The sequence below is a fragment of the Cotesia glomerata genome, linkage group LG7 (assembly GCF_020080835.1).
Source record: "Cotesia glomerata isolate CgM1 linkage group LG7, MPM_Cglom_v2.3, whole genome shotgun sequence".
NCBI classification, from domain to species: Eukaryota; Metazoa; Arthropoda; class Insecta; order Hymenoptera; family Braconidae; genus Cotesia; species Cotesia glomerata.
The window spans coordinates 24,442,342-24,454,696 of record NC_058164.1 but is presented as its reverse complement, the minus strand read 5'-3'; the positions used below and the strand labels follow the sequence as shown (position 1 = coordinate 24,454,696).

Genomic DNA, 12,355 nt, shown 5'->3' with positions numbered 1-12,355 from the left:
ACGCAATCAAACTGGTTGTTGATACGGCCAAGGAAGCAATCGCAGGAACCAGATGGAAGGGTGGAACGAAGAAGTATTGCCTGGTGGCGACCCTAGACATCAGAAATGCCTTCAACTCCGCCAATTGGGGAATGCATCATGCAGACCCTCCAAGAGAGGAGTGTACCGGAATACCTTTCTTAAGATCGTAGCAAGCTACTTTGAAAACAGGGTCCTGAAGTATGACACGAAGAACGGTCCAAGGGAGTATGCTATTTCTGGAGGTGTACCACAAGGTTCAGTTCTAGGCCCGCTCCTGTGGAATATTATGTATGACGGCCTATTAAGACTAACTCTGCCAAGAAACGTCAAACTCGTAGCATATGCAGACGACGTAGCCGTAGTGATCGTTGCCAAACATCTTGACGAGATAAACCATGTGTTCGATCTCACTTTCGAGCGCGTTAACCGGTGGATGGACGCAGTGAACCTGCAACTGGCGCAACACAAAACTGAGGCAGTGCTTATTACCAGCAGGAAAGTGGTAGAGACAATTAAGCTGAAAGTCGCCGAACAAGAAATCACATCACAACCTTATATTCGATATTTAGGAGTGATGCTTGATGCCCGACTCAACTTTAAGCAGCAGGTAGAACACGTCAGTGCCAAGGCGTCAGCAGTGGGGAACAAGTTTAGCACGACTGATGCCGAACATCGGAGGGCCAAAGCAGAGCAGAAGGGTACTGTTATCATCTGTAGTCACATCGGTGCTTACATATGGTATATCTATTTGGACCAGAGCGCTCGAGATGCAAGAATCATGGAGGAAGGCTGGACCAGTATACCGACGGTGTGCCTTAAGAGTCGCCAGCGCCTTCCGCACAATATCCGAGGAAGCAGTGTGCGTTATTTCCGGAACTCTGCCTCTCAGAGTCCTCGCTGAGGAAAGACGGAACCTTTATCATCGTAAAAGGTCAACTACACTAAGCGCTGAAGAGCTCAGAACTGAAGAACGGCAAAACAGCTTCGACCGATGGCAGCTCCAGTGGGACGCTGCAGAAAAAGGAAGATGGACGTATCGTCTTATACCGAGGATCGACGACTGGCTGAACCGGAGTCATGGAGAGGTTAACTACTACCTTACGCAGATGTTGTCAGGACACGGCTGCTTCCGAGCCTATCTTCACCGCTTTAAGCACGACGATTCTCCGGAGTGCCCATCCTGCCCAGGTGTCGCTGAAGACGTGGAGCACGTGATCTTTGCATGTCCTCGTTTTAACCAACAGCGCGATGAATTAGAGAAGATTCTAAAAAGAGAATTCAACCGGAGACAATAGTAGAAGAAATGCTGTCATCAGAAGCTGTCTGGAACGCCACGAGCACCTTTGCCACTGAAGTGCTTACAGAGTTGCGGTCCATCGAGAGAAAAAGAGCAGAAAACAGAAACTAGAAGGGAGATAGAAATAACAAACCTCTTCGCCACCAGAAGGAAGAGCGGCAGCTAATTCCTCCCCCCGCGAAGAAATGCCTTACGGCGGTACCATGGGGGATCAGAGGATAGAAGAGAAAGGGGTTTAGGGTTTAGTGGGTAGGGGCGTTAGTGTCGAGTTAGTATGACGCTGCGTCGAGTCGCCACATATCCAGGCCAAACAGCTATGCCTAGAATCCGTAAAAAGGATTCCCCCCCCTACAAAAAAAAACACACACACACACACACACACACACACACACACACACACACACACACACACACACATACAGACACCGTGACAACCTCGCGGGGATAGTCAGGGAAGCTTTCTGTGACCTTCAAACGTCGAGATCTGATGAAAACTCGATTTTTGCAAAACGGGGTGAAAACAATAACTTCCCGATTTTTGAAAATCTTCGATTTTCTTAGCGGGAAGTTAAAATAATAAATATGGGGCATTCCATGCCAAATTGACCACTTTTGAACCCGACCCTTTTCGATTTTTTTGAAATTTTGGTATCTTTCTTTACCCTACTGAAAACAATTTTCAAAATTTTTTCAAATTTTTTTACCCAACCAAAAAAAAGTTACGAGTTATTTAAAACAGAAAGCTTTTTTTTTTTTAAATAACCATAACTTTTTTGAAATTTAACTTATTAGGATGATTTTTTTTTGAAATGTTTCTTTTTAAATGTACTTTTTAGAAAAAAAAATAATTGAAAATAATATAGCAGTAGACAGAAAAAAAAATAAATTATTTAATTTTTAATTAATACATAGATTTAAATTTTGGTGGAAGAATATTTATCAAAAAGGTAGTGTTGAAAAAAGATCCAACTATTGAGAGTATATTTGCTCTATATGTATGTGTAATATTTTGATTTTATGTTCTTATAATTAATCAATACTTAATTACATAGATTTTTTAATTTGTAAATTTTATTTAGCTCTTTTTATTTTCATTTTTTCTAAATTAATTTTTGATCGGATAATATACATATATTGCTATTTTCTATTGAAATTCTTTTAACGACTACACACACACACACACACACACACACACACACACACACACACACACACACACACACACACACACACACATACATACACACACACACACACACACACTCGGGGCAGAAGAGATACTGCTACCGGGCGCGTCTCCCCGAGCGGATGGGAGAACGCTCGCTGTCCTTGGATGACACTTAATCTCTTAGTTGATGAGGTACAGCGGGTAGGAGCCAAGCAAAATAACCAAACAAAATAAGCTCCCGTGGACAAAACTCCCCTTTAAATGGGTTGGTCACACTAACTGACCTAACAAGACGATCGTTCTCTGCTGTGACCCACTGGGAGTGACCGGAACCTGTATCGTAGTTTCCGACGATGCAGGCCACGGCTGATGTGAGCTTGCTCTGCCGAGGTGTAAGTTGCAGCAGTGGATCAGGAGCCAGCCACTTCGGGCCTTGATCAGGAAGTACGCAGTGAGTGTTAGAGATCGGAATCTTCACCGCTCCGAGCGAGTCTAGTCCGTACGTGTATTCCGGGACTGGCTAAGTGTCGGCTAGGCCTCAGGGAACTGGGGTAGGAGTAATATCTCCGAGGGTACACCCGTTCTTAGTTATGACAACCCGCTCCACTCCGTACGATGCGCTGGTAAATCAAAAAAGTATGAGTAACCTACAGGAAACAAACAAGAGTGGAAACGGGCTACATGCCCAACAAGCAGCGATTGACGCAAGCGCTGAAATGAAGCGCTCGCAAGCGCTCAAACGCCTTGAAAAGCTGATTAGTGAGCTGAATGATTTCGTCCAACCAAAGGTCAACATTCACAAAGAGATAAAATCCAAGATGACCGGTGTAACTAACGCCCTTCAAAGGTTTGAGAAGCTAGACGAGGAGTGGCGCTCATCATTGCAGCGCATATCCCATGCTACACCGGAGAAGGCCTGTCAGGCTGTCGCCGTGACTGACGAAGCAATGGACACCGGAGCTGAAGGTGACGGTGAATCAGTCGCGGAAGACAAAAGTGAAGCCAGCAGCAAGTCAGGTAAGAGAAAAGACCGACCTTCTCCTGACCCAACAATCAATCGAGTCGTGAAGAAAAAGGATATGAAGAAAAGCCCTCCACAAGGAGAGGCAGTGCAGACCAGAGAACAACCGAAGGCGCTTGATTGGAAAAAAGTACAGTCTAGGAGCGAAAAAGAAGAAAGAAAGGAAGAAAAGAGCAACTCCTGAAGCAGTTGTCTGAGAAGTCACCACCTGAGCCTAAGCGGAAAAAACCGCTAAAATTCACCAGAGCGGACGCATTAATAATTCGGCCTGTTGAAAAGGCGAACTATGCTGAGATACTGCGCCGAATAAAGAAGGAAGTCCCTAATGAGCAAGTCTGCGATACGGTTGATAAGATCCGCAAGACCAGAGACGGAGACATGCTCATCGAGCTCTCTAGAAAGAGCACTGACAAAGGACAAGCTCTGCAAAAGACGATCCAGAGTATCCTGAAAGAGGAGGCCAAAGTCATCAGTAAGGGCCCACAGGAGCAATTAGAAATCCGGGACATCGATGACACAACAACTAAAGATGACATCCAGGCGGCGTTACAGGAAGTAGCTGGAGATAGCTTTGAGATACCGGAAGGAGCTATCAAAATCAGACCAGCCTACAGAGGTACCCAAACTGCGCTAGTAACACTACCAATAACAACAGCGCAGACAGTACTGGGAGAAAGGGGCAAGATCAAGATCGGCTGGTCGAACTGCCGGGTTAGAGTTGTTAAAAAGCCACCAGCATGCTTCAAATGCTGGCACTATGGACACGTTGCTGCCCAGTGTAGAAGCGGAATATATCGATCAAAGCTCTGTCTTAAGTGCGGACAAACTGACCATCTAGTAGCTAAATGCCCTAATGAAGCAAAGTGTATGTTATGTGATGAAAAACCCGGCTCAACAGATACTGCCCACCGGGCTGGTTCTAGCAAATGCCCAGTTTTCCAAGAAGCTCTCCAGAAGACAACAAATAAACGAGCATGAAAATATTACAGCTAAACATTAATCATTGTGAGGCTGCACATGACTTGCTTCTGCAGACAGTGCGTGAACTAGGGCCTGACCTTGTACTAATAGCTGAGCCATATAAATGCCTTAAAGGCAAATTATGGGAAACGGACACGACCACTAGGGCCGTCATTTGGTCCTGTGGCAAGCTCCCATTCCAGAGCGTAGTTAATAATTGCAATGCCGGCTTTGTAGCAGTATCAGTAGATGGCGTTCGCTTCTATAGCTGCTACGCACCACCTAGCCTCTCTATTGTTGACTTCACTAACTTTCTGGATCGACTGACAGAGGACGCGAAGCAGCATCATCCAGTCGCGATAGCCGGCGACTTTAACTCCTGGGCAGCAGACTGGGGTAGCAAGCTAACTAACGCACGAGGTAAAGCGTTACTTGAGGCTTTTACTGCATTAGACGTAGTCTTACTCAACAGTGGTGACACACCAACCTACACCAAAGGAGACGCAAGTTCCATCGTAGACCTCACGTTCGTCAGTAGCAGCCTCGCGAGAGGTAACCTCAACTGGAAGGTGCTGGATATCTACACTGCCAGTGACCACAACGCGATTCTCTGGGAGATATCAAATGACCAGGATACTAGAGGAACTAGTAGGTTACCTAACCACATTCGGTGGAGAGTACAATCTTTCGACGTGGGTACGCTGACGACTGCTTTGGATAATGGCCCGATCACCGCTGGATGCGCAGAAGATCAGACTAAAGAACTTATGAAAAGAGTGACCGAAGCTTGTGACGCCAGTATGCCACGAAAACGAGGCATAAATAGAAGACCCGCGGTGCACTGGTGGAACGATCACATCAGCGCTCTTCGTAAAGAATGCCTCAGGAAAAGAAGAATATCACAGCGTGGCTTCCGTCGACCTAACCTTGCAGAACTGGTGGCAGAGTATAAAAAGGCCCGTCGGGAACTAAACAAAGCCATCAAGGATAATAAAAGACGCTGTTGGAAAGAACTCGTCGAAGAAGTGGAGAAGGACCCATGGGGCAAACCGTACAAGGTGGTCACGGCCCACCTGAAATACCAGCCAATGCCGTCGCCTACGTGTCCGCGGCTCCTAGAGAGGATTGTTACTGTGCTGTTTCCTCAACAACCGGTATTCACCGGCCAGTTAAGGCAGCTAAACCCTGAAGACATTCCATCTGTCACGGAAGAAGAACTAATGGAGGCTTGTAACCGCGTAGGGAATAACAAAGCGCCGGGACTAGACGGAATCCCTAATATTGCCTTGAAAACAGCCATAAAGGCAGCACCAACGTTATTCTTGAAAGTTTACAATACGTGCCTCAAGGAAGGGACATTTCCTCGGAAATGGAAACAACAACGACTGGTTCTACTCCCTAAAGGAAAAAGCCACCAGAAGAGCCGTCATCTTACCGTCCACTTTGTATGCTGGATACAGCCGGTAAGATATTCGAACGCATAATTCATCAAAGAATAGAAGCAGTTGCACATCCACTCCTGGCAAACAACCAGTATGGATTCCGAAAAGGACGATCAACCCTGGACGCGATCAATCTGGTTGTTACTACGGCCCAGGAGGCAATTGCAGGAACCAGATGGAAGGGTGGTACGAAGATGTACTGCCTGGTGGCGACGTTAGACATCAAAAACGCCTTCAACTCTGCTAACTGGGACTGCATTATGCAAGCTCTTCAAGAGAAGAACGTGCCAGGATACCTAAGTAAAATAGTAGCTAGCTACTTCACGGATAGAGTCCTCAGATATGACACAAAGGACGGTCCGAAAGAGTACGAAATCACCGGAGGTGGTCCGAGCGGCCCTGTTCTTGGCCCACTGCTGTGGAATATCATGTATGACGGGCTTCTAAGGCTAAAGATCCCAAGAAATATTAAACTTGTAGCGTATGCGGACGACGTGGCCGTAGTGATTGTCGCTAAACACCTGGACGAGATTCACCACATGTTTGATCTAGCATTCCAGCAAGTAAACCAGTGGATGGACACAATGAATCTTCAACTGGCGAAACATAAGACTGAGGCAGTGCTTATTACCAGCAGGAAAGTGTTAGAGACCATCAATCTTAGAGTCGGCGAACAAGAAATCACATCACAACCTTATATCCGATATTTGGGAGTGATGCTTGATGCCCGTCTCAACTTTAAACAGCAAGTGGAACACGTCAGTGCCAAAGCGTCAGTAGTAAGGGCAAGCCTCGCACGATTGATGCCTAACGTCGGAGGCCCAAAGCAGAGCAGGAGACTATTGTTGGCAACTGTAGTCACATCAGTGCTTACGTACGGAATATCCATTTGGGCCGATGCGCTAGAATTACAAGAAGCATGGAGAAAGGCTGGACCAGTATATCGCCTGAGTGCCCTAAGAGTAGCTTGCGCCTTCCGCACAATATCTGAGGAAGCAGTGTGCGTAATTTCTGGAACTCTACCTCTCAGAGTCCTAGCTGAAGAAAGAAGGAACCTTTACCAACGAAAGAGGTCAACAACACTGAGCGCAGAAGAACTCAGAACGGAACGAAGACAGCACAGCATCGCACGATGGCAATCTCAGCGGGATGCCGCAGAGAAGGGTAGATGGACACATCGACTAAAAAAAAAGATCGACATTTGGCTGAACCGGAAACACGGAGAGGTCAACTACTACCTAACGCAGATGTTGTCAGGACATGGCTGTTTTCGGGCTTATCTTCACCGCTTTAGGCATGACGATTCTCCGGAGTGCCCGTCCTGCCCTGGAGTCACTGAAGATGCGGAGCACGTTTTTTTCGAGTGCTCGCGTTTTAATCCACAACGTGAGGAGCTGGAGAGGATCTTGAAGAGGAGAAGTCAACCAGAGTCAGTCGTAGAAGCAATGCTGTCTTCAGAAGCTGCCTGGAATGCAACGAACACTTTTGCCACAGAAGTGCTTACAGAGCTGCGTTCCATCGAGAGAAAAAGAGCAAAAGACAGAATCTAGAAGGAAGAAATAACATCTTAGCCACCAGAAGGAAGAGCGGCAGCTAATTCCTCCCCCCGCGAAGAAATGCCTTACGGCGGTACCATGGGGGATCAGAGGATAGAAGAGAAAGGGGTTTAGGGTTTAGTGGGTAGGGGCGTTAGCGTCGAGTTTTTAGTATGACGCTGCGTCGAGTCGCCACATATCCAGGCCAAACAACTATGCCTAGAATCCGTAAAAAGGATTCCCCCCCCTAAAAGGGAAAACACACACACACACACACACACACACACACACACACACACACACACACACACACACACACACACACACACACACACACACACACACACATATATATATATATATATATATATATACATATATATACATATAGACACAGTGACAACATCGCGAGGGTAGTCAGGGAAGCTTCCTATGACCTTAAAACGTCGAGATCTGATGAAAACTCGATTTTTTCAAAACAGGGTGAAAACAATAACTTCCTAATTTTTGAAAATCTTCGATTTTGTTAGTGGGAAGTTAAAAATGTCGCAGTGATTTTAAAAAAACACTTGTTTTCAAATCTTTTATTGACGATATCTTTTGAACTAATTAACCGATTTCTACGTTTTTGGCGGCAATCGACGTGGTTTTTTAAGCTCTATAAATTATGCCATGTCATCAAAAGTGATCCGAGAAGAAATGACGAAGTTATGTGAAAAAAACACTTTTTTCGGTTTTTTTCGGTTTTCTTTCGTTCACGCTATCTCTCGAACGAATCAACCGATTTTGATCGGGTTGACGCCGATCGGCGTGGTTTTTCAAGCTTAAGGGCGGATTAGTTTTTGAAGTTGATCGATAGAGCCGTTTAAAAGATATTCCCAAAACTACTTTCAAAAATGATTTTTTCTTATTTTTTAAGATTTTTCAAGATTTCTTAAAATCTATCGGTCCGAATCGGTTCAAATTCTCAGGAAATCTAAGTTCAGCGTAGCCCTTTCGAATGGCACCAACCGCGATGAAATCGGTTCAACCGTTCAAAAGTTATAAGCGAGTCACATAGTCACACACACACACACACACACACACACACACACACACACACACACACACACACACACACACACACACACACACACACACATACATACATACAGACATAGTGACAACATCGCGGGGGTAGTCAGGGAAGCTTCCTGTGACCTTCAAACGTCGAGATCTGATGAAAACTCGATTTTTGCCAAACGGGGTAAAAACAATAACTTCCCGATTTTTGAAAATCTGAGATTTTTAGCGGGAAGTTAAAACTTTTTTAATTGTTTCTACGTAGGTAATCAGTCTAATTTTTCGTAATATTGAATGTTTGTAGAATAAATTTTGTATTGAGAGGGAAGTATTTTTAAAAGTTTAGTGGTCGAACTGAAATTGGACTTAAAGTATACCTTTGGTAAGAGAGAAGGATTTTTCGATGTCCCACCAGTCATACTTAGTCAAATAATAATTACAAGAAACTTAGAGAGTAATGGAGGTTTTTGACAAAGGGATGTTGTTAATTAATTATTCTTCTATATTATAAGATGAATTTTACTATAGTATAAGTTTCAGTCACATAATTATAGCTTCTAATTGATGGAATTCCAGAGTCAAATGTCCCACCAGTCACTATGGAATGCCCCCATAAGTTATTAAATATTAAACTTTGTACTTATTAGAAATTTAAATAGCGCGCTGCGCGCGCGCCTTAATTTCGGCCAATAAGGAATTAGGTCTCATTTTTTTGCTCGTTTCGACTATTGACTAACTTCACACTCTCATGTATTTTTATTTTATTGTAGGAATACCTCTGTCAACTGTGGAGAGTGTGGGTACGAAATATCTTATAGACTCTTCTACTTTTATTTCTTACCTGTATTTAATAATACTTCACTATTTTAAATTTTCACTGTTATTAATATTTAAATTTAGAAAAAATTATTAGTAGAAATTTTTTTTTATTGTAGGTAAATTATTTGTTAATAAAAATTTAAAAAATTGACAATTGTCAGCCTACTTTAGTATCATGAAGTAAAAAAATTGTAGGATCTAACTATAATTAATAATTATGTTTGATACTTGACAAATCACTACAAATTAACTTACAAAAATATTAGCTGACTTTTGACAGTTTTTATAATTATTTTTTATTAAAAAAAATTATTTGAAAATTTTGACATGTAGGAAGTTTGCACAATCTATAGTAATTCTTAAAAAATCGTCTTTTAGTTCTTATTTAACTATTAAAAAAAAATTTCAACGTCAGCTGATTTTAGTGTCACACTTTATCAGTAAAAAAAACAATGTTGACAATTGCAAGGCATTTAGTTGCGTAGTGTGATGTTATCACGGTTAACCTAGTCGCTGGTGGCGCCATCACGCGAGAGTAAAATATGATAATTTATAGCGCGAGAAATTCAGAAACTTATAAAATAATTTAGAGAACGCTAAGGAAAATCCCATTAATATTTTAGTCGTCTGGTCACTCTCTAGAAATTTCCCATCCATTGTAATTAGAATAAGTATCGTAAGGAGATAGAACACTATTGTAATAGGATTAGAGTAAAATATATAGCTATAAGTTTAGTATTCGAGATAGTTCTCAAGTGTTGTAGGCTTAAGTTTTACTAGACTTATTACAAATTATATTTTAAGGTTGTTCGGACACTAATGCACTTGTGAATATCAAAAGCTAATTTTTTGATATGTTATGAATTGCTATCTCATACGTCTAAATTAATTTTTTGGATTAGATCTGACGAAAGGTTATGCTTTAATAAATTATTAAAAAATTGAAATTCAACATCTAGCCTATAGAGACTATTGGCGGATTGCACATATATCGATTTATTTGACTACCTCATAGGAAGATTAAAAAACAAAAAACTTGTATTTCAGTGAATCAACTTTTGTAGAATACGTTAAAAATAAAATGAAAATTTTCTGACGAAAGCTTTTAAAGATATTTTAATGCAAAAGATTCGAAATTCACGAAAATTTCAGGCCGACATATTTAAAAATAAATAAACCACGTGATTCAGCGCAGTCTGGCAACATTGCACAGAACAGAACGCGCGAATTTTGAATTTTAATAATTCCTGTGTATATTTATTTATGGGTTATGTTTTTCAACTCAACACTACACAGCTAGATAAATATAAACAGCTGTTATGCGCGGTGTTGCCAGGTCTGAGTTTTGTGAAAAAATACTTGAGTCAAACGTTGGCTATTCATTGTTTTTATTAATGAAATTATTCAATTATTTTAATTAATAATAATGTAAGGTAACGGTTAAACTATAGTAATGAATTTTCGTATTCAAATTTTTAATTTTGATGAAAAAAAATTTAGATTCTATTATGACTTACGGGGTACTGTCCGTGCAACCTTAAGTACTATAGGTAGTTTTCCAATTACGAGAGCACAGTGCGACTCATTGCCGCACGGTGCCGCATTAGCACATGTTTAATTGAAACAGATTAGTTAAGAAATGCAGCAGTAGATTGCGTTGGTATTGCTTCAAGTTTTGAACAAATATTCGAAAGTTTGGCAATCTAAAAATCTAAATATTTGTTTACCTGTATATTTAAATCTTTAAAATCTTTGGAAACATTCATGTTAAGCGGCTAATTCAAAACCCTCAATCACATCATGACAATGCTTACAAATATAAAAATCTAAAAAACGATTTCATTTTATAAAGATAAAATAATAAAAAGAATATAAATTCGTTTAAGTTAGTCATCCATAATTAAATATTAGAAATAAAAATATAATAGTTAAATATAATTTGTTTTATTGTATATATTTAATTTTATTGCAATAATAATTATTTATCAATAGTAATAAAATACACTTACAACTGTCAAAAATAATAAAATTTGATAGATAATAAGATAAACGTTAATTATACCAACTCAATACAAAAAAATACTTTTAATTTGATGTAGACTCGTTGGTAACTCTTACGCATCACAGCCGCGAGCAAAGGTTTTTTGAGTGTCCAACTGTGTGAAGCGTTGCTGTTATTGGAACACTCGAAACTGCGCACAATGCCGCATTATGCGCTCTAGTGCTGTAATTGAAAAACTACCATACTTTATATTTGAAGTATTTACGAATAATCTATATGCCATCAAATCCACAGATTCGGTAGAATTTGGCGCCAAGTTCCGTTCAAATCCGTTGTAAACGGAGCGCCAGACTACCGACTGTGTTTACTGTAAGCAGAACGGTTTTTTGAGGCTGCGAAATTTTATTTAATTCTAAAATACTTGTTTTACCCAATTTGTTTATTATAACAGTAATTCATAATTTATTTCACCGTATTAATTAATTATATTCACTTATAACAATTTATTTACTTGAAATTATTAAATTTTATCAGCACATACTATAGCTCGCTCACAAATTTCGATCCTAACTTTTTTTTGATGGAGAAAGGTCAGCGCCACAGACTAGATAAAATAAAAATGTGTAGTAATCCTCCTATAGATACGCAACTACAGTTAAAAAAAGTAATTCACAGCTTACATTTACGGCCGCCAGGGTGCACTGGAATTATATCTACATAAACTGTAGCTTCAAGGGGATAGTTTGCAGTAAAAAATGCTGCCAACGCGAGATTTAAGTTGGTATTAATTGTAAATTTTGATTATAATTACAAAAAATACTAAAATCCGAACAAAAACAGTTTCACTGTAAAAAAATCGCGCCAAGTCCACGTTCATAAGACTATTAAGAAAAAAAAAATTTTTTTTTTCTTTACAAGAAGATATAAAATAGAAAAATTTAAAAATCCAAGTAACCGATATGATTGTATTTGATTTTCGGAAATTAAAAAAAATTTTGTTGTAAATTTAAAAATTAAGAAAAAAATTT

General features: G+C 40.6%; 2 protein-coding genes across 4 annotated transcripts in view; one reads left to right on the top strand and one right to left on the bottom strand.

Moving 5' to 3' along the window:
- LOC123269928 (adenosine kinase 2) overlaps positions 1-12,355 on the top strand; it is an 82,241-nt gene that overhangs the window by 44,755 nt on the left and 25,131 nt on the right. The window lies entirely within an intron of this gene.
- The window catches only part of LOC123269920, a 28,125-nt gene that overhangs the window by 6,720 nt on the left and 9,050 nt on the right, over positions 1-12,355 (bottom strand). Inside the window, exon 1 of one of the 3 annotated variants that reach the window (XM_044735846.1) lies at positions 9,581-9,697. The exons of 1 other annotated variant lie outside the window; for it this stretch is intronic. The gene's annotated coding sequence lies outside the window, so the exon portion shown is untranslated. Of the gene's footprint in view, positions 1-9,347; positions 9,443-9,580; positions 9,698-12,355 lie in introns of those variants that run through there. One more of the 3 variants, XM_044735844.1, reaches the window with a different exon arrangement.